The sequence below is a fragment of the Silene latifolia genome, unplaced genomic scaffold, assembly GCF_048544455.1.
Source record: "Silene latifolia isolate original U9 population unplaced genomic scaffold, ASM4854445v1 scaffold_309, whole genome shotgun sequence".
Lineage (NCBI taxonomy): Eukaryota > Viridiplantae > Streptophyta > Magnoliopsida > Caryophyllales > Caryophyllaceae > Silene > Silene latifolia.
The window spans coordinates 24,627-47,440 of NW_027413245.1; the positions used below are offsets into that span (position 1 = coordinate 24,627).

General features: G+C 34.6%; 1 non-coding gene across 1 annotated transcript; it reads right to left on the bottom strand.

The window, feature by feature from the left end:
* Positions 1-21,597: 21,597 nt before the first annotated feature.
* LOC141639235 (small nucleolar RNA R71) lies at positions 21,598-21,704 on the bottom strand. The gene has a single exon (XR_012542436.1). It is a non-coding gene; the product is annotated as a small nucleolar RNA R71 (small nucleolar RNA).
* Between the last annotated feature and the right edge of the window lie 1,110 nt (positions 21,705-22,814).

The following is a 22,814-nucleotide window of genomic DNA, read 5'->3' on the forward strand; positions in this document are numbered from 1 at the left end:
TAACAGATGCAAATATGTCAAAGATGAATTCCAGAGACTCAATACTGATGAATCGAACCTCTAATTACCCGAATTGATTTGAATGACGAAAACCCCCAAATATGGATTATAAGGGATTTAAGTCGGGAATTTTGAAAGATGAATTAAATAATAAAGATTTACATGTTAGAATTATCATACTCAAATTATCATGTTAAAAGAACGATGAACAATTGAAGACAAAACAAAACAAATAGACAAACAGAAGACGAAGGAAGAAGAAAGGAAGCAGGAACTGCGGCAGCCTCAGGAAGAGACGCAGCAGTTGCTGCGTCCTTTCTTGACGTTTGTCTCCTGTAAATCCGTAAAAAAGGTTTAAAACAATGTTTTATAAATTGGTTTTTAAGCATATTTTCGATATAAATCTTACATTAATGATTACAAAAATAAAGAACAATAATTAAAAGAAGGATTATACATCCTAAGACTTACATGTTTGACGAAACGAGATTAACTAAGTTAACGTTTAGTGATGCTCGACTCGAATGTACGACAAAAGTACCCTCTAGGAGGAAAACGAATAAGATTGATTAAGTTGATTGATGTGGAGTTGGTCATGCAAAACGAGGCTGGTACTCAGAAGGATCCGAGCTTACGTGGTCGAATGTTCAAGCACGTAGACGCAAAAAAGCAAGAGCGTGGTCTAGAATGCTAAGGGAGAAGAGAAGGGCGGACACTCGCGTGAGAAATATGTGAGACCGAAGGTCTCTATTTATACTAATCACACGACGGAATTATGGTAAGACTAGGATACGGAAGGAAAGATCCGAAAACAACCGACTTAGGTTAAACACGGAAACTTGGACAAAAATAAAACCTTGAGGAAAAGGCGCAGCGGGTGCTGCGTCCCTTGGAAGAGGCGCAGCACTTGCTGCGTCCTTTCCTCAGCGGGTTCCTCCTGCGCAAGAAAGCGCGTTTGACAGCCTGTCGTATTTTAGGCATAACTTTCTCTACAATACTCGGAATAAGGTGATTTCGGTGACGTTGGAAAGCTAAAAGAAAGATCTAGAACGTTTTGTGAAATAGGCCTGACCTAAAAAAGTCGTTATCACCTCGTAAAACGGGCCTAGTTCGGGTTGCCATTTTAGCTAAATGAAATGCACATTTTGTAATGTAAAATTTAAGTTTAGCCTAATGAAGTGACATGGGACTCAAAATGAGATATAATCATGACATTTTATGACATCCTAACCTTAGGTAGACAAGCATATTGCTTTGACTTGGGATTTGACGGTTTTAGGAAATGAAGACGGTTTTTGACCCGGACTCCAAATGAACTCTAATTACTGCCAAAACGACCGTAATGACACCTAGATGACGACAAGGGGTAGATACAAGTATTTGAGCTATCACTTGATGATAAACTTACGAAATATCATAAATCGTTCCGTGTACCAAACATGCGGCCCAATCATCACCGGGTGGCTTGCAGGAGGTGCAGAAATGAGGTATCTACAGTGGTTGAATAGAGATGGTGAATCGTTTGCAATATGCGCTAGTGTGTGTGGCATGTGATGATAGTAGTGTTTGTTCTAAATGGATGGTATTAGTAATTGATATAGAAGCTTGTGAGTCTTGTATGTGGTTGTAATGGTGATCTTTAGTAAGTTGTAAAGTTGTTGTGATGGTCATCAAGATAGTAGTGGAGTATATGTAGTAGATGAATGATTGAATGTTTCCGCGTGTAGTGTGATTTAGTTGAGTAACCAAACTAGTGTGTGATAATTGTTAGATGTATGGTTAAAGCAATATGATTAGAAGTTAATTGTTGAAGTCACGATTGTATGCTTATGAGTAGACGAGAAATGTGAAGAGTGTGCATGAGAAGATTGAAAGTTTGGTCACTTGGTTGTGTAATTATGAATATAGAATGAAAATGAAAAGTTGAATGATAGGTGAATGCCTAGAGTGATGTGATTAATAGTTATAATATCAAAGTTACAAATGCATGCTTAAGAATCGTCTTGTTGAGGTCACGATGGTGTGGTTAGAGGTAAAGAAAATATGTTAGAGGTATTTGTGTTGAAGTTAAAAGGTAGTCCATTGGTTGCAAAATAATTGTTATAGTATGAAGATAACGAGTTGAATGAGGTAATGTATTTGTTAGATTGATGCGTTGTATTTGTGTAGTAGTAATACAATGTGAATGAATATATTAACCAGTGCCGATATCCGAATTCACTTTTGGAATCGATACGTGTTGCTGTTTTGCAGGATTCTTTAGTTAATCTTATACATATTTCCGACCTTTTATCTAGACTTACTTGACCGAGTATGAGTTCCTACTAGACCGAGTAGACCTCATTCGATCTAGTTAGGAAGCTATAACGTCGAGAAAGTTGGAATTTCCTACGAAAACTCGACCGCGTAGCTCCAACTCGATCGAGTGGAGGCCACTCGATCGAGTAACATACTTCCTCGATCGAGTAAGTGCTACAGTACCCGGGGAATTGCGGGTTCATAAACCCTTTTCTTTTGTTCATTCTTCTTATTCTTTCCTCTATTTCGCAAATCCTACCCTCTAATCTCTCTCAAACTCTTTGATTTTGTTGATTGTGGTGCTTGAACTTGGTGATTTCTTTGCCTAAATTCGTTCTTTCTACTTGCTAAGCGATCAAGGTATGAATGTTAACCCTATTTTGATGTTTTAATTAATTAGAAACATGTAGGATGTTGGTGATTGCTGAAAAATCGATTTATATGTGTTAATTCTTGTCTCTAATTGTTGCAATATGATCTAGATGCTTTCCTTTGATGATTATTGTTGTAGGCTATGCAAAAATCGAATTAAATTAGATGTTAATATGACCCGAAAATTCTAGGGTTTGAGATTTTAAATTGATTTTTGGTTGTCTTTAGGGTGTAAAAGGGGGAAAATTGAGTAATCTATGTCATACATATCATGTTTAGGGTTGATTTTTGTGATTTTCACTCAAAAAATTGCCTTAAAACTCCATCTTAAAAGTGCCCCAAATTGAAATTTGTCTCATGTTGTTGTGAAATTGGTTTGTATATGAAGATGTTTTGAAAGTTTGAGTTCTAAAAGTAGTAGTAGTAATGTTAATTCATGCTCAATATTTCAAAATTTTTACAGTTGTAGAGACCGTCTGAAGACTAGAATTGAGAATTTTACTTATAATTTTGGATTGTTGGACATTGTGTGTACTTAGTTGCCCTTTTCTATGAACATACATGAATGTTTTACATGTTTTTCAAGTATATATATGTGGATGTATGTTTAAGCCATGTGTTGAAAACAGATGTCGAGACCAACCGTGGGAACCAGACAAAGCAATAGAGGGAGGGCTTCTGAGCCCGAAGTGGGAGAGGGAAGTGGCCCTGTAGTCCCGGCCGTGCCGGAATACCCGTCTGTAGTCTTTGTGGATTTCGCACAAAGAAAGAAGTTTGTGGCTTTGCAGGGCCGTAAGATGAGACCCACCCGCTGTATAGACACGACCTTTTTGACTGACTTGGGGATTGAGACCGACGTTAGGCATATTTTCGAGACCTTGGGGATGACTGGGTTGTATCACCTCCGTAAGCACTCATATGCCTTTTTGACTCTTGAGTTCATGAGCTCGTTTAAATACGAGGCGGTGGAACAAACTGTGGAGTTCCGCCTCATGAACACCAACTGTGTCTTGACCATGGACTTGTTTGCTTCTCACCTTGGCCTTGCTAAACCCGCCAAGGGAGCTCTTCGGGACATACCATCGGAGTGTGGGGTTAGTAGTCTTATGCCTTGTCTTACTGGAAAACCAGCTCCTACTTCAAGTAACATGTTGATTAATTATGTTCAACATGTCTCTTTGAAGATTTTCCTTCGTGCTTTGACATGTCGTCTTTATGAGAGAAAGGATGCGAGTAAGTTAAACTCACATGAGTTGATGTTGTTGATGGCGTACCTTAACCCCGAGCGGTCTCAGAGAGTGACCTTTAGTGCCCTTGCCATGGTGTGTGCCAGTCTAGCTTTGATATCTTGTTGGAGGATCATCCTAATATCTTATTTAGCTCAAGATCTAGATTTGGAAGGAGTCCAAATCTAGTGCCCATAAATCCATCTCGCCAATGTAAGAAAACCGTTTTCTTCTAATCTTGTTAATTTTGTTATGCATGCACTTGATCTAATGACTAAATCAAAGAGTAATTTAGATCATCAATTAAATGATTTCATTTAGAGGGTTATTGAATCCTTTCAAATGGTATCAGAGCTTAGGCCGTGCATGTATAATCGGTTTGGTTTTTCCGAGTTAAATGTAACTTAAATAAAACTAGATATTTTGTGATTTATATTATAAAGCCACGAAATTATTTTGCATGTTATGTATTCTGGTCCTAAAATATATTTAGGTAATTTTGATAATTTATGGATGACTATTGCTTATTTAATGATTTTTAGTGAAATAATTACATTTTAATGAGTAAAATGACAGTTTTTTAAACTAAAAATAGTTAAACTTCGAATCTGACCATGAAATTTTAGTATGACCTCACATGCATATTTTACTTATTGTATGTAAAATTTCGGATTAATATGATTAATTTTGCATGATTAATAATTTTTATATGATAAAAATGCTATAAATGGAGGTTATATGACTAAAAATGGTTAAACTTCAAATCAGGCCACAAAATTTTAATATGTTGTCACATACATAGTTTACTCACTGTGTGTAAAATTTGAGATGAATACGATTTATCTTGCATGATTTATTAATTTTTATGGTAAAAATAACATAAATGGTGACTATTTTAGAAAAAATAGCTAAAATGAATTTCATGGCATGAGAAAATTATTAAAAGTTGCTTTTATATCATGCATGACATACGCAAAGTTAGAAAATTGATTGGATTAATTTTCGTTTGATTTTGGTATTTTATTTGATAAGTGTTATGGTAAATTCCATAATGTTCAAGAATTTAAAATTTTCAAAATTATTGTAATTAAATTTGAATTTATTTCATAAAAATGTTTAACCCTAATTTTGACATTATGAGTGTTAAAAAGTTAGGATAATTAACTTGAACTTAAATTTGATTTAAGTATTGATTTATGATTTTAATAAGTTATTATCACGCATTTCCATAAAACCGGATTATATAGGATATAAGATTTAAGTAGGGCGATTTGGCACATTAATTTGGCATGTTAGACACATATTATAATGCTGCATTTTTTATTGAAGAATGTCATATTTTATTTATATAATTTTGAATTATGTAATTTTATCTTAGTATGGCCTTAGTTTTAATCGGTATTACCCGTAATGTAAGGGATTATCGATTCGGTTGTAATTAATTGTGATCTCACATCACCTTTTATATAGTTTTATATTCATTACAAATGTATGATAGCAATTGCTATGTATTATATTTTTATTATATTTGTTATTCCGGAGTTCCTTCAAGATGGTGCCATTCGGAAGGTGTTTCGACAAAACGGAGTTTTCTTGAAAGGCGTGCCATTTGAAGATTCTAGGGATCAAAGGAGTTGGTTTCCGAATTTGTAATAGATTATTAGATTTTCTATTTTAGGAAAGGCCATACTAGGAAATTTATTTATTACTTTGCATTTTTCTTTATATGTTACATGCATTGCCAAATCGCCATTAACATCACATGCATATATATATATATATATATATATATATATATATATATATATATATATATATATATATATATATATATATATATATATATATATATATATATATATATATATATATATATATATATATATATATATATATATATATATATATATCGTCTTTTCGACCGTGTCGATTATTACTATCGTTAGTTCACTAATATAGTTCACATAAAAGTGATAGATAATAAATCAACAAGACCTCTCACATATTTAAAATTGAGATTAGCCTTTCCAAATAGTAGGACCCATGAATCCCTTTGACATTTGGGGTAGATTCCGTTTCCCGGGGTACTTTCATTTTTCATCGGGTAAGTGGGGTAATAACAAGTTATTACACGCGAAATTCGGTTGGACTCAACGGATATAGAGACTAGTCTCATGTTCTGGGCTAGAGATGAACTTAATGTAATTTCATCGACCGAGAATTTTAAGGTAGAATCAGTCAATAAGTTGACTCGCCAATTTATATGAGTATGGGATGTATTGGTTTCCCTGCGTGCCCTTATTTGTATAAAGTTGGATCTCGGAATCATTTATATAATTGGGTGGAGGTCATTATATAAATGCTATAACTTGTTAAAAGGTTTTATTTTTACGATGAATGTTGTTTTTCCCACTATTTCGTTGTTTTATATTGTTCTTTATTATCGCTCCTACTCATATACGATATCATTCAATTTTAACACGAGTCTCCGTTAAACCTCTATTGCTAACGACAAATTGAATCTCTTTCTAAATCCTCATATGAACCGTATCATAGGTTGTGGACTAGCTCCATAGGAATCGTTCTATTCCATAGAACTCGATAGGAATCGTCCTATGCAAATATAAGATTAACATTTTAGAATTCCTTACATACCTATCTCTTGTGAAGAGTATGAATAGAATTAATAAATAGTCAAAATATGTTTTGATAAATTCTTCTATACATACACGGTCCAACAATCTTATTGCTCAACCTAAAACACTTGTCATTATGCACTTAAATAGTTAAAAACATGACAATGTAAAAATAAAATTGGTAATTTGATTTGTTAAAAATCTTGATTGACCAAATACTACAATTACTTCATAAAGTTAGCCCTTATGAAGGATTAAGTAAGAATTGAGTGAAGAAGAGTCTTCATCAAATGAGAATTCTTAGAAGTAAGTGGGAGCTATAAGAAGAGAGCATCTATCTTAAATCGTTAAGGATAGAACGAGGTTCAAGAGAGAAAGTGTTGGACACTAAAATAGATTCAACCCCTAATAAGTAAAGATTTTTGAAGTTGGTTGTATGACTCCAATATATTCCTTATTAAATATCTATGACATTGATATTATATTCATGCTATATTACCACATCATTTGTATTTGATACAAATTTATGAATCATGTTAGCAATTGCCACATTTCATGATTATGAAATATGACAAAAGGTGTTGGAGTAAGTGTCCCCGACAATAATGCGATCACATTGTTGATCATATTGAGATCACATGTTTAAATCTCATATTAAGAATACATGAGCGAAAGTTATACTTCTTAGTCAACTGGTCCACACATATCGGTAATGATTGGTTGACTAGAGTTTGACATTACTGTCGTACTACGGTGGTGACCAGTTGATCCCCTAAGGTCATACCTATAGGGTAATGCTCTTAATTGATTATTTAATTAATCGTATGTCGATACTGGTTAATTAAATTCCTTAAAATTGACGAGTGATTTTGTGAGTAAAATTACGTGTCTTATTGTAATTTGATTAAATAAGATTCGGTCTAAGTAATCGAATTGTTTGATTTCTTAGATTAAATTATTGTTTATGAAACAATTAAAATATAGAATGAATTGCCTATTATAAATATAAGAAGTTGCGATTTATAATTCTATGACCCATTTTAAGTAATTGTAATTGTGAATTACTATTTAATTTTGTATGTGATTTATTTCATTTATATAATGATTTTTAATTTGTTAAAAATGCATTATTTAAATGACATGTCTAGGAACATGTCCAATTTGTCACACAATACAAATTAACAAATTGACAAAGTTAAAATGGGTCCATATTATACATATGTACCGTGTAAAATGGGAGATGAAGGAAAATTTGTGTTTTGTTATTTTAATTAGTGGGAAACATTATCATTGCCTACTAATTATAGGCTTTTAAGCCTACACTCTTATGAAGAGCAACAAGCAAAAGCATTGGGCACTCTACCCATGCTAAAACCGGTTGCCTCCCCCCTTATACACTCAAGTAGTATATTTTTCCTTTACACTAATTCATTCTTATTAATTTATAACTTGAGAAAAATAAATCTCTCTAGTTTTTGTTGTTGAACAAAAATAAAAATCTCACAGAACCTCTCCCTCTTGACCGCAATTTTCAAGAGCAAAATACAAATTATTTTGTGTCATTTTAAGGGTAGTTTTTATTAATACTAGTCTCATATTAATTTAAACTATTAAGGGTATTATCTTGGTACAATCTTTAGGGAGAGATTCTATACTTGAATCTTGTTCATCCATAAGTAAAGCTCAAGAACTAAGTAAGGTAGGTGACCTTACTAGTGCCCAAATATCCGAAATATCCAATGTAAGGAACCGATTTTCTCCTTACTCTTGTATTTGTTTTGCATGCATAAGATCTTGAATTAATTTTATGACTAAATTAATTATTCACATATTCAATATGTTAAGTAATGAGATTAATGAATCCTAACAAGTGGTATCAGAGCCAGGTTTATTTGATACACCTATCATATTTAAATCACCTAGTCTATATTATGTTTCTAATATTTCTCGATTATATCACTATTAAGTTGATATGTACTACGTTTTCCTCCTTCTCCATCACTATTAAATTGTTTTGTGGCTCAAAAGCTATCTTTGAAGAAAAGGGGCATTTTTCATAAAGATAGAGTGGGAGTGAATTTAGCAACAAACTCTTCGCTTAGAGGAGACCAAAAGAAGATGTTCTTGAGGAAACTACGTGAGGAGACCAAAAGAAGATGTTCTTGGATTGTAAGATTTTGATCGATGGAGGGATATAACTAGAGATTTTAATATTCGACATTTTACTTAAGAGCCTTATGAAACTAAAATGATTTCTATGCAAATAAATGGATTTATTTGGGATTATCGAGACCAATCCAAGGTAAATAGATATTTATAATTAAGGATTGCATAGAGTGGCATGTAAATGTCTACAAAAGCTAAGTTAAGTGTTAACTATGCTAAAGACTCAAAATCATTGATATACTTCATTATGAAATAAGTATGTTATTAAGACCAGTTTTCAAAATGGGTATTTTGAAAGGGATATGTGAATGACATATATAGTTTTAACTAACACTTGAATAACAATGATTATTTCAATTCATAAAATGTTTCGAATGAGTTGTCAAAAACGAAACATGTGGAATTCAGTGGGAGTCGGTGATAGTCATGTTTAGACATGAAGTTTAGTGGGAGAAATCATCCTTCATGAATTGCATAACATATTACTCATTGGGAATGACGAGCATATGCTGTCTTTTATAAAGAAGTATTTAGTTTTTCAATTCTGGATGATATCGGACATCATGTGGATCTATTAAAACATGGGATGTTGGATTGGCACATAGATAGGTATCTTATGTTGATAATGATCCTTCATCTTAAGAGATTAACCAGTTAAGTAGGTTATCATGTCGATGAATATAGAATTACCATGATAGAGTCATGGTTATTTATCGAACCTAAGAATTGTTGTTTACATAATTCGATAACCGATGTTTCCGCCATTGGTATAGTCATGTAATGCCAATATACACATGTCCTAGATGAATTAAATGCTTAGAGCATGATAAGTCGATAACAAATTAACCCATATGAGAGTCATTGGTAAGCCTCAAGGAACCGTAATGAATTCTCAAGGAGAACTAATGGTCTGTTCTGGAATTTGGAAGGATATTTAGTTGTGTCTTAAGAGGTTACACAAACTCAAGTTTCCGAACTCATTTGGATTTGTGAAAATCCTAGGCAATTATTGACATAAGGAGTAAGAGACTAGAAAAGTGTATTTTATTGTCATCCTTTGCAAGATTCTACGAAATGAACCTAAGTACGTTGTGATTGGGTGGTGAACTTTAAAACTATAAATAGTGTTGTCCACCGAAACCCACATCACAAGTTATGTGATAACAGTAAGAGCTTCTTTCAAGTTAAAGAACCTAAGTCTAGTATGAAGTCTAGACATGTACTTAGTAAATCTCATGCTATAAAGGATAACATGAAATTGAAGGAAATCGCAATTCACTAAGTTTGAACACTTGATCACATGGTATGATCACAAGCTAAACTTTTATTGCGTTACACAAGTGCATGAGTACGCTTATGATTATAAGACATATAATAGTAATATGGTATTGACTACTTATGTGTGATAATCACATTTATTGTTGAGTTATCGTTAACTCATTCTGTACTTTGTTACATCCAAATGGGATTGTTGAGGCAATATTGAACCCTATTAAAGCGAACTGGATTAACATAGTATTCGTCCCTAGTTACTTACATGAGGTGACATCTCGAAGTAACTAGAGTGTGATACGATTGATGGCAAGTTCAAGTGCCATACAGTCATAAGAGATGACTAGTCGATCACATAGGCAGACTGTGAGGGACACTCTGTTGGGCTAATGACCGCTTATAGAGTTCTGGCAAATTTATATTGCCTGGTCGTGGCGAGAGCTACTATGGTATTCTTATGAGTCGATTCTTTGACTAATGAGTGTTCGCCCAACGTGGCACAGTTTCAGAGTAACTTTAATTTATGTTCCTACGACCTTCGTAAATGGGGTCAAATGGGCTTATTTTGGGTTATGATGAGCTGTGGCTAGTCGAAGGGAATAGTGCGATAGGAATTGTCCACCCCCTTGTCAGGGTTAAAACAATATCTCAGGGCCACTCGAGGAGTAATGAACTGGAAATGCGTGGCCACGCTCGGAAGGTATCTACGGTAGATGATTTCGGTCAATCAGTTATTCTCCAGATCAAGGAAACTACTCTCGATATGATCACTTGCAAATACGACCTGAAAGACACCTTGCTTTGAGTGGGAGATAGTAATAGGACAAGAGAATTGGTGATGCACACTTGTCGAGGACAAGTGGGAGATTGTTGGAGTAAGTGTCCCCGACAATAATGCGATCACATTGTTGATCATATTGAGATCACATGTTTAAATCTCATATTAAGAATACATGAGGGAAAGTTATACTTCTTAGTCAACTGGTCCACACATATCGGTAGTAATTTATTGACTAGAATTTGACATTACTGTCGTACAACGGTGGTGACCAATTGATCCCCTAAGGTCATACCTATAGGATAATGCTCTTAATTGATTATTTAATTAATCGTATGCCGATACTGATTAATTAAATTCCTTAAAATTGACGAGTGATTTTGTGAGTAAAATTACGTGTCTTATTGTAATTTGATTAAATAAGATTCGGTCTAAGTAATCGAATTGTTTTATTGCTTAGATTAAATTATTGTTTATGAAACAATTAAAATATAGAATGAATTGCCTATTATAAATATAAGAAGTTGTGATTTATAATTCTATGATCCATTTTAAGTAATTGTAATTGTGAACTACTATTTAATTTTGTATGTGATTTAATTCATTTATATAATGATTTTTAATTTGTTAAAAATGCATTATTTAAATGACATGTCTAGGAACATGTCCAATTTGTCACACAATGCAAATTAACAAATTGACAAAGTTAAAATGGATCCATATTATACATATGTGCCGTGTAAAATGGGAGAGGAAGGAAAATTTGTGTTTTGTTATTTTAATTAGTGGGAAACATTATCATTGCCTACTAATTATAGGCTTTTAAGCCTACACTCTTGTGAAGAGTAACAAGCAAAACCATTGGGCACTCTACCCATGCTAAAACCGGTTGCCTCCCCCTTATACACTCAAGTAGTGTATTTTTCCTTTACACTAATTCATTCTTATTAATTTACAACTTGAGAAAAATAAATCTCTGTAGTTTTTGTTGTTGAACAAAAATAAAAATCTCACAAAACCTCTCCCTCTTGACCGAAATTTTCAAGAGCAAAATACAAATTATTTTGTGTCATTTTAAGGGTAGTTTTTTTATTAATACTAGTCTCATATTAATTTAAACTATTAAGGGTATTATCTTGGTACAATCTTTAGGGAGAGATTCTATACTTGAATCTTGTTCATCCATAAGGAAAGCTCAAGAACTAAGTAAGGTAGGTGACCTTACTAGTGCCCAAATATCCGAAATATCCAATGTAAGGAACCGATTTTCTCCTTACTCTTGTATTTGTTTTGCATGCATAAGATCTTGAATTAATTTTATGACTAAATTAATTATTCACATATTCAATATGTTAAGTAATGAGATTAATGAATCCTAACAAAAGGATGTCAAAACCACCTTTCTAAATGGGTATTTAGAGGAGGATGTGTTCATAACACAATCCGAAGGTTTTGTAAATCCTTAGAATCCTAACATTGAATAATCGTATGACGACTAGCATGAATGAAATTGATATGAATGGAACTAAGATAGTTGCCACTTCATCCAAAGACATATAAATGTTATAATGTGCTTGATCTAGTTTCCGATTTAGAGATGTACCTCAATAATTGTTATGATGTATACTAATTCTAAATTAGAATATAATTCAAGTTTTACTTAAAACGCAAAGGGTTTTATAATAATGCGATTAAAACAAACTTTGTGCCCTTACATGCCACGATTTGGTTTATGGTTAGACCATACGAATCAAGGTAATTGTATTCTAAAACTATAATTAATATGTCATATATATTATATAAGAGTCGAGTTGGTGATCCCAAATTATTTCTCATTTCTCGATTGAAAGTCGCATTAAAACTAGTTTTGACTAGTATCCCACACCATTTGATTGTGAATCTCATGAAATGTGCGAATCTTGTATTCAAAGCAAGATGTTTCGTGACTTTTCTTGAAAAGTATACCGAATAAATAAGTTATTCACCTAATTACACTTCAATGTGTATGGTCGAATATATTTTCAATCTGAGAAGGTCATTATTACTTCTCTTTTACCGAGGAACTAGGTAGATACTTGGTATCCACTTAATAAGGTGAGAAGAGAAATTCTTTGAATAAGTTCAATCAATTCTTCTTATGAAGTATAAAAACCAAAGTATTAGTACCTTGTTTAGGATGAGAACCATGAAGTAATGACTTTATTTTACACCAAATAGAGAGTGATATGGTGTCACAAGTTCACTTTCATAAACACATTATATTAGACAGAATGCGTTAGAAAGTAACATAGAATCATATGTGATATGATTGAATCTTTACAATTGAGTGGAAGGTAGTTTTTATTATAAATTTGCCTGGCATTTATTTTTCCACTAAAACATATAAAGCAATAGCACACAATTCATATGAGATATGATTAGACATGGTACCTAAGTTGTAGCTTGTTTCAGTAGTTAAACATGTGGTCATTTTTCCTACATGATCACGAGAACAAAAGGTTTGTGACTCGTGATGCTGTCTATTAAGAAAAGAGGATTATTTCTTAAAGATAGAGTGGGAGAAAATGTTCAAGATCCACAAACTGAGAATAAGACATAGGAAAATGTTCCTTCTTGGTTAAAATCAGTAGAAATTTTGTCGAAACTTAAGCAGACAGAAGTCATGTTGCTTTTTGGAAGTAACAAACCTGTAACTTATTAAGATGCTTTATCTAGTTTCAACTCCACAAGAGTCCAAAATGAGCATGAACTAAGATGTTTCCATAACTTGGTTGATTGGTGATAAAAGGTTTGCACCAATAACAACGCTTCATTTAATTCGAATTTCATAATGATACTTGACAGTTGGATTTTAAAACCATCTTGCTTGAGTTTTGTAAATCGCAACTATCCTAAGGTAGGAGGCGAATTTAAGAAGTCTTAAGTAGATGTCAAGGAGTGAAATTGTATGTGTTGATCATGTGATAAACTTTTCTCGAATTGTCGAGTAGTTGTATTTATACATGAAGTTTAGTGGGAGTAGAGTGGTCTTACTAATCTTATATCTAAATGACATATTGATCACTATGAGTGACGAAAGATTTAGGAGAAGAATAATGCATCTCTATGATATCAAGATCGATGGATATTAGAGTTAAGTTAATATTCTTATATTGATAAGAGTCTTGACAAGTTCAAAGATGTTGAACATTTAGAATGTGAATCCATTTGCTTCATTGCGAGATTAATTCATTACGCTAAAGATGTATCACCATTCTTATACTATGTATGCTTGGAGTATGACGAAAAGTTAAAAATCGAATCCTTGTGAAAGTCACTATATAGCCGTATAATCCATCCATTATTTCTCAAGAAGCGCTAATGATATGCATTCCATGTCTTAGATTTAGATGACATATTATTCATTAAGAATGATGTACCAATACTCGCTTATGTGAAGGAGTAATTGGGAGACTTGGAAGAGATGCAAAGCATCTTTATTATTCGAATCTATAGTGATAGATTTGAGAGGATACGTGTTTAGAAATAATTATTGGATTTATGTGTAAAGAGTTACACAAGGACCATGTTCTAAACACATAAGGATGGTTAGAGAACCATCTTGGCTATGATTATTTGAGGAGTAAATCTGCTAGAAATGTTCTAGGCAGTTGAACAATGAGATATGCAAGAGGGATGAGTCCCATTCACTGTGAGGACAGTGGGAGCTATTCTAAGGCAAGATAGCCTATGTCTAGATTGGATCTAGACACATATACTCAAAAGTTTTTTATAATAAAGATTATACATAACAAAGGAAAATAGTATATAGTAAGGTTAATAAAGTGCAAAGTGTTGCTAAGACTTACCAATCAAGGCCTTCTCATAGGCTTAGCATGATGTGTCATGCCATTTAAATTGAATTGAGATGATCCACTATATGCGAGATTAAAAATGAATTATAGATTATGTAGTAATTGATATTGTATCAATTTTACATATGTGATAATGCACTCATTGTTTGAGTTTTATACAAAACTCTTTTCTTTAATGCTTAGTTTTTCCAAATAGGTTGTCGAGACAATGTTGAACCCTATTAAAGTGAACTGGATTAACATAGTATTCGCCTCTAGTCACTTATATGAGGTGACGTCTCCTAGTGATTAGAGTGTGAGTCGATTGATGGCAAATTTAAGTGCCATAGAGTCATGAGGGATGACTAGTCGATCACATAGACAGACTGTATAGGACACTCTGTCGGGCAGTGACCGCTTATAGAGTTCTGGCAAATTTATATAGCTTGATCGTGGCGAGAGCTACTATAGTATTCTTTTGAGTCGATTCTTTGACTAGAGATTGTTCGCCCAAGTCGGCACAGTTTCTGATTGACTTTGATTTTTGCCCCCAGCCATTCTGTCAAAAGGGGTGAGTGTGCATCTTTTAGGTCATGATGAACTGTGGGTGTACGAAGAGAATAGTGCGATAGGAATTGTCCACCTCTTGTCAAGGTTATTTGAAATCTCAAGGCCTCTCGAGGTGTAGTGAACTGGAAATGCGTCGCCACGCTCGGAAAGTATCTACGGTAGATAATTCCCGTCAAACTGTTACTCTCCAGATAGAGAAAACCACTTTTGATATGATCACATGCAAGTACGACCTGCAAGACACCTTGCATTGAGTGGGAGATTGTAATAGGACAATAGAATTGGTGACGCACACTTGTCTTGGACAAGTGGGAGATTGTTGGAGTATGTGTCCTCAATAATGGTGCGATCACATTATTGAAACTCATGATAAGAATACGTAAGGTATGATTCATTTATATATGTCAACTGATCAACATTAATCGGTAATGATTGGCTTACTAGAGTTTGATATTACTGTCCTTTAACGGTGGTGATCAATTGATCCCTTAAGGTCACACCTAAAGGACGATTCCCTCAATTGTAAAGTTAATCGATTGCATGACGATACAAATTGATTAAATCCTTAAATTTAACAAATTGATATATAAGAGAGAATATTATATCTTATTTTAATATGATTAAATAAGATTCAACTTAGTAATTAAAATGTTATATTACTAAAATTGATTATTGTTTATGAAATATTTGAGAAAAGAATTATTAGTTAGTTATAATTACAAAATATTGTAGATTATGAATTATGAATTACAATGTAAATTGTCATGTGTAATTTATTTAATGAATAATGATATTTAATTTGTTAAATATGTATTAAAATTACTTGTGACATGTTATGTGTCACATGTCACACATTACAAATGACAAAATGTAAGTTGTAAAATGGATGTCCATTTTAATCAAGGGTAGACCGAAATTGGGGTGGTTAGGGGTGATAATGGGTGTTCTTATTTATGCAAATAAACACCATAATTACCCTACAATAACTAGACCTACCCTAAGATTATGGGTAAGACAAAAAGCAAAATAGAAAATTGCAATTGTGCTTCCCCACTCCTTTTACACGATTCCCCCCTCCCCTTTAACATAAGATGTTGTTCTTATTTTTGAAGAAGGGTTTATCTCTCTCTTTATCTCATATATTCTCTCATACACATAAAATGGTTTTATGCCAAAAATTGTTCTATATTTCTAATATTCAACAAGATTACTATTGTAGTAATAACTCAATTATTAGATTTATATTTAAGGTCACTACTCTTATTATTTAGTTAATAATATTTGTAGTATTGAGGGATAGTCTTGGGTGCAATCAAGAGGAGGATCTCTACTTTGGGATCTTGTTGGAAGATCATCCTAATATCTTATTTAGCTCAAGATCTAGATTTGGAAGGAGTCCAAATCTAGTGCCCATAAATCCGTCTTGCCAAAGTAACAAAACCGTTTTCTCCTAATCTTGTTATACATGCACTAGATATAATGACTAAATCAAAGAGTAATTTAGATAATCAATTAAATGAGTTCATTTAGAGGGTTATTGAACCCTTTCACCAACATGCGTCGATACCCCTCTCATACGACCTGGATGCTCTGCTTTGCCAATTGCCCTACCAAGAATGTCATCACGTCCTAGAGGCTTCCATTTTCCTTCCTGTACCTCCTTCTCACAGATCCTCTACATACACAAAAAACCATTACGCAACTAAATTTTATTTAAACTCAAAATTATAACTCCGACCACCAGTGGTAGGAGTGACATATTAAGTCAAACTTACAATTTTCTCTTTGATGTCCTTATCATATTCAGTTTTCGTCTTTCCGTTCTTAGAAGTGTGACATTCCACCCAAGCGTCGTGACGACTGAATTTTCTAAGCTTTGCCTACAATTCATTCATCACATTGATATCCTCTCAAAATATGTATGATTACTATAAACATATAGAACATCCGACTAAAACACCTAATAGTCTAATACTATAAGAATTATGTAATTACAAGTTTCGTCTTAATCAATCTATAACCACCTTGGGAGCCGTAAAACACGGTTTTTTCTTTGAAATGTTTGCCTTGTTCCTCTCACTCATAGCATTCATCAAATGAATTGTATCAAGAAATGTAATCATGACCAAACACTAAATTAAGTATACTTCTTTACTTATTATTATTAAGTTACCTTAAACTTGTCAGACTGCCTATAAGCGATATAGCTATCCCAATGGTCTTGATTGACATACGGATACTTCTTTGTTGGTGGTTTCTTGTTTATCTCCCCGGTTTCCTTGTTCAACAAGTGGTTCTCAGCAATCTTTAACTTTCAAGAACTGAGGGCTTCCCCTGTTTTTTTTAAGGTACTTATCATACTTTTCGGGGACAACGTAAGCTAACTGCATATATGATGAGCATAGTTGGTACAAGTGTTTCGGCTAATACACATATCAAGTAGTAACTTAATTTCAGTTAAAGCATTTATTATTGTATATAAATACTTTTATTCTGTTTATTAGCACGGTGTTCCGTATTTTACTCAATTCACTGATACGCGGCGTACCGAGAGGCACATACTGTCTTACACAACAACCAATCCAACTGACAAAATTCCCGGCATTCTCACCATATGGCAGCCCCGTATCTTTATCCCATTGTAAAGGATTAGGTATATTTGAATTTATTGCTTCTAGGGAAACCTTGTGACGCATTCGACCCGCAGTGTGTTGCAAATTATTCTCATCGCCTGAGTCGTCGCCTGACGCATTTCCATCATTTTTTTTTCCGCTTTTTGACCATATCTAAAGCAGAAATTAATAAACAAATAATAACAATGCATACTTATAATAATAAACAAATATCTAGAGAGGAGGATTTATTACTTCTTTAAAGAGGAGAATCCGGGTTGATCTGGCGACACCAATGGCGATGACGACGATGACTGCGACGACGATGAGGTATGCTGGTGGTTGAGGGGAAGCTTAGTGTTTGGGGATATTATGTGGGGGAGGGGAAGCTCAGAGTATATATGTGTGAATAATACAACACTTGCTAGACCTTGTTTAATGAACATTGTATTTTGTTTCCAAACAGACAACGATTTTGTTTGAAACCGTAATTGATTAGCATCATCTACAATGGGTTAGAAATAACCGTCTTAAAGATTTTCATTTTGTTTGATTTTCCCGCCAAGAAATATAGCATCATTTTTATATAGATAACAACGGCCTGAACCGTTATAACTGTATACGTCCTGAACAACGGTTTAGGTATAACCGTTGTATTTTATATTTCATTTTGTTTGATTTTACCGCCTAGAAATAAAGCATCATTTGATATATGCCAGCTAATTACAATATGTTTCTCAGAAAATCTTGCTTATTTCCATTAATTTAAAGGATTACAAGTTACACATAAAGAGTACAAACTACCACCATACATAATAAACTAGGTAAATAATAATTAGAAGAAGAAATTTGACAATTAACTTCAGTCATGCCTCATTATTTTTGAGTTCTACGATATCCTTGGTTAACTTCTTGCATTCTTATTTTGCCTTCAATATTTCACTGTCATTTCCCCGCTCCGATTCTTCAAGTTGATGTAGTATACTTCTCACTTGAGTAATCTCAATATCCATGCTTTTTTTCTCATTCACTAACCTGTTTATAACCTTCCTCTGCCACTCAGTCATTGGTTAATCAACCCACTTGAAGTAATTTCATCCACGCATTTTAGTCTCGGGATTATAGAATTTGCAAGTAAGAAACTTTCTTCCCAGATTTTGCAAAGTCCAAGAAGTCCGCAATGCTGCCGGAACTGAGCAATTACATGTCCCTATTGAAATAGAGGAAGAAGAAGAGCTACCGCTTGACATAATTTGAGTAATAAGAGAGAGAAAGAAAGAAAGAAAGAAAGAAAGAAGGTTATTTAAAATCTATGTAATTCAGCAATTGCATAATCTAACACGGTTTTTATAAGAGCCGTTGTAATTATATTATTATTATCTTCCAATTTCCATTTATTTTTAGAGGTGTTTATATTCTAACACGGTTCTTATGCACTACCGTTGTCATTATATTATATGTTATTGTAATTAATGTAACCTAAACCATTATTATTGTTTCATTCATTTGTCTTTTCGCAAGTTATTTAAAATCTATGTTAATAAGCATTTGCATGTAATAAAGAGTAGAACAATATATTAAAACGAGTATATCATACAATGGAAAAAAAACAGTACAACAAGGGAAAAAAAGGAAACACAATAAAAAATAAAAAATAAAAAACCACAAAAACAAACAGCTTGTTGATACGTGCATAATATATAGTCTTTTTATTCTATTTCAGCACGTATTTCTATGCATTTTTATACTGTTTTTATGGTATTTTGCCCCGAATTGGCTACTTTAGTTCGTTTTGTCCATTTTGTAGAAATGAACGCGAAAGTAGTGGAATCGTACTCTTTTTCGTCCTTTTTGCATGAATTTAGAGGAGACGGGATTTTCCAGAGTGAGATACTGTGTTTGGAAGAGTCAAGGCGCGCATTACGAGGCAGTCGGTGACAGACTTGAGCTGATTTGAAGACAAAGAACTCGATCGAGCAGTTTTACCACTCGATTGAATGGTTTTTATGTCCCAGGATGGTCGATCGAGTAGAATTCTACTCGATCCTTAAGCTGCAGAAAGACGAGTTACTCGATCGAGTAACTTTCTACTCGATCGAGTAGATGCTGCTGGAGGTTTGCTCGATCGAGTGGTTTTAATCCACTCGATCGAGTAGTTTTAATCCACTCGATCGAGTGGTTTTGCTATTATGGGCTTTAAAACAGCCCGTGTGAGTGTTTATTTTGCTAAACTTAATTACTTTGCTATTTAAGCACGCTTTACTAGGTCATTAGGAGGGATCTCTTTCATCATCTAAATTTTCTACTGTAAACCTTACTACGTTGCTTTTCTCTTCACTGTAACCTTGCTTTTTGGATTTATTTCACTCGGATTTTGTGTTCTTTACGCCGGATTCGCAAGATTGTAATCCTCTTCTCTTTTCTTATTAATAATTAATCTCTTGTTTGCTTTAATTCTTCGTTTTGTTGTATTTATCCTTCTGCCTTAATTTACTTTTATACGATTTATTGTTTATTTCATAATGTTTACTGCTGGAATATTATCTGCTGTTAGTTTAATTAGCTACATGAGTAGCTAAACCCCTTCCATGTTGGGATTAGGGGATCTGCGGTAGGAAAGTAACGATGTAGTAAATGAAACAGATGAATTAATTACGAGACTCTGTCACCATAGCATTTTAATTGTATTTATCGACTTAGTTGAGTGCACGCTTTTGAGTCATCCTTTAATCTGGCTAAAATTAATCCTAGATCGAAAGATTGGACTAAATAGGCTGCTATGAACAGAGACTACCCCGACGAGAATGAAAGGTAAGTTAGTGGTATTTTAGGATAGGAAGTGGACCGAAAGGACCTTTCAACATCCGTCTTACATTAATTGCGTCGAGTCATTTTGCTAAGTCACTGGACTGCCGTAGTGAACCGAAATCTGACATGTCCCTCTCTATCGATAGTTTAATCCTCAATTCTTGCTTTTCTTGCTCTTGCTCTTTATTTCTCTTCCCTTAAAACTTCGTAGTTTAGAAAACAACTCAAACAACCCCCCCCCATTTGTGACCAAATAGACGGACTTCTACAAATATCTTGCCTCCCTGTGGAGATCGACCTGACTTTCCTAGCTATATAGTTAGTTTAGTTAGTTTATTTTTGACAGGTACACGACAGACGTGTCAAATTTTGGCGCCGTTGCCGGGGAGGCAATTGCCCTATTTGTTTTCGTTCCGTTTATTTTATCCGTCTCAGGGAATTTTTATTCCTTGAGGCAGTTCTTATTCATTTTCTTTCAGTGTTGTTTATGCCGAGGTCGACAGGTTTGAATTAGTTGGTGATTGAGCAGAGAGATTATTCAGGCATAGACTTCGTCTGCAGAGAAAATCACGAAAGGAAGACTTGAGTACTTTCGAGCCAGAGCTACATCATTCTCTTTTCGAGGAAGATAGTCCGATTTCTAAAGTAAGGATGCCTAAACTTTCTAGTCATTCAGTGCCTAAAGCCTCCTCTATTCCCAAAGGTTTCAATCTCCAGACTGAGGATGGGAATACATTTGACATCCGTCCTTCTTATATCAATCTGGTGTAGAGGAATATCTATAGAGGTGTGGCTGGTGAAGACCCGAGGAAGCACATGGAGGTCTTTACAGACTATTGTTCTACTATCCCTGCCACTAAGGAGGTAACTCAAGATAAGATTAAGGAGGTTCTATTTCCTTTCTCTTTAGCTGATTCAGCCAGGGAGTGGCTGACTGACTTGGACCGCACAGCTGCTGGGGTTACAGATTAGGAGTCTCTTGCTCTTGCATTTTACAAGAGAGATTTTCCTCCACAGCGCACCAACCTGCTGAGGGTCAAGATTACCAGTTTCAGACAGGCTCCCGATGAAAGTTTCTATGAGGCATGGTCGCGATTTAAGAAGTTGGTGAGGTCTATTCCTCACCATGGTTTTGACCCATGGTTTCTAGCTAATCAGTTCTACAATGGGCTGTATGACGACCAAAGAGCCATACTTGATGCGGCATCTAGTGGGAGATTCCAGGAGAACACCGATGATGATAAGGGATGGTCCCTTATTGAAGAGATGGCGAATCACAATGCTGAATATGGAAACCCGAGGGATGTGATTAGAACAGTTCATGCAGTTGATAAGCAGGTTTTGGCTCAGCTGGAGACCATGAATGCTAGATTTGACAAGTTGGAGTTACAAGCTGCTGGGGAGCCTCAGACGGTCCATGTTCTTACTAGAGGAGAGACCATTACATGTGAAAGATGTGGGAGTAATGATGGCCACACTGCTGTTGGCTGTCTTGTGGAGAAGGAACAAGTCTTTGCCTTTCAGCAATATAGGCAAGGAGGGGGTTCCTATTACAACAATCAAGGGGTAGTCCATCCCAATTTGAGGTGGACTAGCCAAAATGTACTCAATCCTACTCCTCCTCCGCACCAGCAGCAGTCGTATGTCCCTCCACATAAGAATCAACAAGGCTTTCAGAAGCCTCCTTCTTTTACTCCTCCTAACCATGGTGCATCATCATCCGGTGGGGTGAGTGAAATTGGTGAGTTAAAATCCACGTTGCAAGCCTTTACGAAGCAGTGGCAGCTGAGTGATCAACAGAAAGATGCGTCAATTAAGGCACTTGAAACTCAAGTTGCCCAATTAGCCACTAATCAATCTTCAAGGAAGCAGGGTCAATTACCGACTCAAAATGAGAAGAATCCACATGAGACGGTAAACTTGATAAATCTGAGAAGAGGTCGTTCATATGAGGGACTGAAAATGCAAAAATCAGACCCAAGGAAGGCTACAACTGATGGTGAACAGTGTTCTGGTGAAGAAAACAAGTTCACGGCAAAGCAAGTGCTCGATCGACTGGTTTCTGGTGGTCGATTGAGCGGTTTTGGTGAAGAAAGTGGTCGATCGACTAGTTTTTCTACTCGATCGAGTGAAGAGCAAAATGGAGTTGCTCGATCGAGTGAAAATTTCACTCGATCGAGTGATGTTGATAAAGATTCTACTCGATCGAATGGGTATTTTGGTCGATCGAGTAGTTTTGATGA